A 4,642-nucleotide genomic window follows, 5' to 3' on the forward strand; every position below is an offset into this window, starting at 1 on the left:
AGGCACCCCCAGGTGCTTCTCTGGCCCACTGGATGTCTTCTGGTCCATAAAAAATCCACAAAAAGTTTCGCGGTGTTTGGACTCCGTTTGATATTGATTTCCTGCGATGTAAAGAACAAGCAAAAAACAGTAAGTGGCACTGGGCACTCGGTCAATAGGTTAGTCCCAAAAAATGATATAAAGTTGCTATAAAATGATTGTAAAACATCCAAGAATGATAATATAACAGCATTAATACTTCATAAATTATAGATACGTTGGAGACGTATCATCCGCCGGTTTTGGCACCGACATTGGTGCTTTCATCGAGAGTTCCGCTGTTGGGTCGCCAAAGGATCGATGGCTCGCCTAGTCATCTGCAACAGCATCCGCAGCGAGGATGTCTTCGTCCCCGGACAACTCTTCGCATTCTACAGGATCGTGTTGCACGCCGATCCGACTGGCCACCTCGGCCAGGTCGAAAGTTTCACCCCTGGTCAGGAGATTAGGTTCGGGAACCTAGAGTTCATCGCCGATCCCCGAGGATATCTTACTCTGACGAAGTTCTCAGCCCTGCTCAATGTGCATACATGCCCTGAAATTTCACCTTCGGGCATGGTGGGCTCCGCTACAGGGGCTACCTTCGCACGAGACCTGACCTCGAGCTCGGATCCGGGCCACACCCCGATACCCGCTTCGATCGAACTCTGGCCCGGCGTGGTGTTGAACGCACCGGAAGCAACAACACTGCGGAATTATGCCGAATACTCCAGCAATATAGACCCGACAGGTATCTCGTCGTTAAATGAGTTACTTAGTCGGATCCATGCCATGGGGATCTCCGACGGCCAACCCTCGGTCTATGATCAGATCAGGCTTAAACCCGATGACAGGGAAATTTACATCCCACTCATTACACCCCTGGTCAGAACCATCGAGGACTCGGCCAAAGGCTCACCCTTACAACTACCGGAGTTGAGAACGAATTATGTTCAGGTTTCCGACCATCAAGCTTGCTCCCTTAGTTCGGAATCCGACCTTCACCCCGGAAAAAGCTTGGGATCAAACTCCTATTCAACGCATGGCCTGGAGTCTACACATAGTCCGGTTGTCAATCCAGATCCGGAACCCGGCGTGCCGGATTCCACGTGGTGCTAGACATCGCTGTCAAAATCCGGGATTCACATCCTATTGGGATTCAAAGTTTTTTCCCACCCACCCCCACGTCGAGTAATCTCCAAGCAATTCGGGGAAGCCCGACATATGGGACTGAATGTACGTCAAAGAATAGCGAGGGGAGACGGTCCAACACTTCTGGGCTAGATTCTGCCTCGACAAAAACAAGATGGCGGACTACATCAGACAGGAAATAATAGCGACCTTCCAGTATAGCTGCCGCGATGAAGGACTCCTGAACACCCTTGCTCGCTGTCACACTCAAAACTTCACCGAGCTACCGGATCTGGTGCGCAAATACCGCGCCATCGAAAGCGCCTGGTAGGCACAACAGCTGCATATGGAGTTAGTCCATGTCGAAGAACCCAAAAAATATCGGGCGAAGCGCATACCCCCGCGATGATCAGCCGAATATGAGCAGATCGAGAAAAGGAAGAAACCTCTTGTAGGATCAAGAACAGTCCTTGACGAACTACTGGACAAACCATGCCCCATACACTCGGTCCTGCTGAATACAAAGCCAACCACAGCCTTCGAGCTTGTTGGGTGGTTAGGCAAGTCACAAAGAGTGGAGAGAGTATTCTTGGAGCCTCACCCTTCAGCAGGCGTTCAACAACACCCCCGAACAACGACACTGAAGTCCTTACGATCTACGGGACATTTTCCTCCAAAAATCAGAGGAAAAGAGCCCTTCGAGAGCTCGGTCAAATCCACCAGGTGACGTGCTACCTCTTGAGCACTGCGTTGGTTTTCCCTTGAAGAGGAAAGGGTGATGCAGCAAAGTAGCATAAGTATTTCCCTCAGTTTTTGAGAACCAAGGTATCAATCCAGTAGGAGGCCACGCACGAGTCCCTCGTACCTACACAAACAAATAAATCCTTGCAACCAACGCGATAAGGGGTTGTCAATCCCTACACGGTCACTTACGAGAGTGAGATCTGATAGATATGATAAGATAATATTTTTGGTATTTTTATGATAAAGATGCAAAGTAAAGAAAGTAAAATAAAAACGGCGCCAGAAATAGCTTGTTGTCGGGAGATTAATATGATGGAAAATAGACCCGGGGGCCATAGGTTTCACTAGTGGCTTCTCTCAAGAGCATAAGTATTTACGGTGGGTGAACAAATTACTATTGAGCAATTGACAGAATTGAGCATAGTTATGAGAATATCTAGGTATGATCATGTATATAGGCATCACGTCCGAGACAAGTAGACCGACTCCTGCCTGCATCTACTAATATTACTCCACACATCGACCGCTATCCAGCATGCATCTAGAGTATTAAGTTCATAAGAACAGAGTAAGGCTTTAAGCAAGATGACATGATGTAGAGGGATAAACTCATGCAATATGATATAAACCCCATATTGTTATCCTCGATGGCAACAATACAATACGTGCCTTGCTGCCCCTACTGTCACTGGGAAAGGACACCGCCAGATTGAACCCAAAGCTAAGCACTTCTCCCATTGCAAGAAAAATTGTAGCGACCCGACCTCAAACGGTCAAGTCTCTGTGCTTCAGTGTCATTCCTGGATCGGTAATGCTGACACACACAGTACTCGAAGGATTTATAACAGAGTAGCAATCACACACTTATTACATCGAATGTCTCAAAAGAGAACTTATTACAATAAATATGGCTTAAGGCCATCTAATACGATAACAGCGGAAGGCTTGGAAGATAAAGTGAGTCCATCAACTCCAACGGCATAGCTGAGCTGCACGGCAACGACCTAACGAACCTTACTCCTCGTCTGAAAAGTCTGCAACATAATACGTTGCAGCCCGAAAACGGGTCAGCACATGGAATATGCTGGCAATATAACACAGTAGAGCAAGAAGAGAATAATGCTATCACTACATGCATATTTGGCTGGTGGAAAGCTCTATGGTTATAGTTTTTGCAAAAAGCCAATTTTTCCCTACAACAAAGGAATATATTTTATTTAACTATCATGGTAGTTGAAACATCATTGAGAAGGTTCCTCCAACTCAATCCCAATTAAAGTAATTATCAACCCAACAATATTAATTTAGAGTGATGAAATACTTAGGATACTCCAAGTACTAGATACTAAAGATTGTCCATAACCGGGGACACGGCTAACCATGATTAGATTGTACACTCTGCAGAGGTTTTGTGCACTTTTCCCCACAAGACTCGATCTCCTCTGTTGGATTTGTCGCACTACAGGGTGTTTGAGAAACGGATGACCGAGACACAGTCTTTCAGAAACATTAACTCTTTACTCCGGGCGGACCATACCAAACCTACATCCCTCTACCTGCTGATCCACCTCTTCAAGAGCTCATGCAACTTACTCAACTATGCTAGAGCCCATAATAGCTTGTGGCTGCACACGGAAGTTTCTAGCATGAAAATATCTCAGTTCCCTTTGAGCCCGGGTGGCGGACCTTAGGATGATCACACGGGTACTCCGGGATATCCTAGGACAACACTGGATTCTCCAGGTGCCCGACAAGCAATCCACCCAGATGTGTATTAAAGTTCCCACCTTAAGTTGAACCATTAATTAAGAATCTCACATCTGTCATGGATACACTCAAACCCAATCCACGTCTACGAGCATAGCATAGCAATATAAGCAATACGTAGAAGTAACTCCCAAGGTTTGAATATAACAGGGCAATAGGTTCTACCTCATCAACTACTTCCCAACCCACATTTTCATCACATCCTAATCATGCAATGTTTGAGGATTGAAACTAATGCATAAAAACTGGGTATGGAAGGAGTATGATCAATGTGTTACTTGCCTTGCTGACGACCCGCAAAACCTAGGGACTCGTAGTAGCACGCTTCGCACTTCGGGAATTCTATCGCAAACAAACAATAGCATACATAAGCAATCAAGCAAAGATGCACGTGCAAAACTCAAATAAGAAGAATTGACCAGAAAGTTCAACTTAATAACTCCGGTTTGCAAAAAGAATCAAATCAAACGGAGCAACGAAACTCAAACCGCGAAAGAAACAAGATCCGTTTACTAATCTGAACTAAAGTAAAATTTTACAGTACCAAAATCTTGTTCAAGTTGATTAAACAGAAAGAGGGTTTCGAGACGAAGATCTAGGCGCTTGAATCGCCCGATTTCGATAAATGAGCGAAAAGATAAACTGAAACGAAAATGGGATCAGAAATCGCGATCGAAAAATAATCGCGGAAAATTCGAGAAAAAGAAAACTGACGAACAGGCTAACGAACGAACGTTCATTGTTTGTAACTAACGAGTGGAAATCGTTCGTTAAAACGAACGTACGGACGAACGTCCGCTATATAAACTAAACCGAGAAAACCGGCGAACCGATCTAAAAAAACGAACTAGGGTTTAAAAAAAACCGGATCGGTTTTAGAATAAAACCGAACGGCGGCGGTGGCGGCGTATACCTCCGGCGAGGCGGGGCGGCTCCGGCGAGGTGGGGTTGGCGGCTCGGGGTGCGCAGGGCGGCGCGGGGC

The sequence above is a fragment of the Triticum aestivum genome, chromosome 4D, assembly GCF_018294505.1.
Source record: "Triticum aestivum cultivar Chinese Spring chromosome 4D, IWGSC CS RefSeq v2.1, whole genome shotgun sequence".
NCBI lineage: Eukaryota > Viridiplantae > Streptophyta > Magnoliopsida > Poales > Poaceae > Triticum > Triticum aestivum.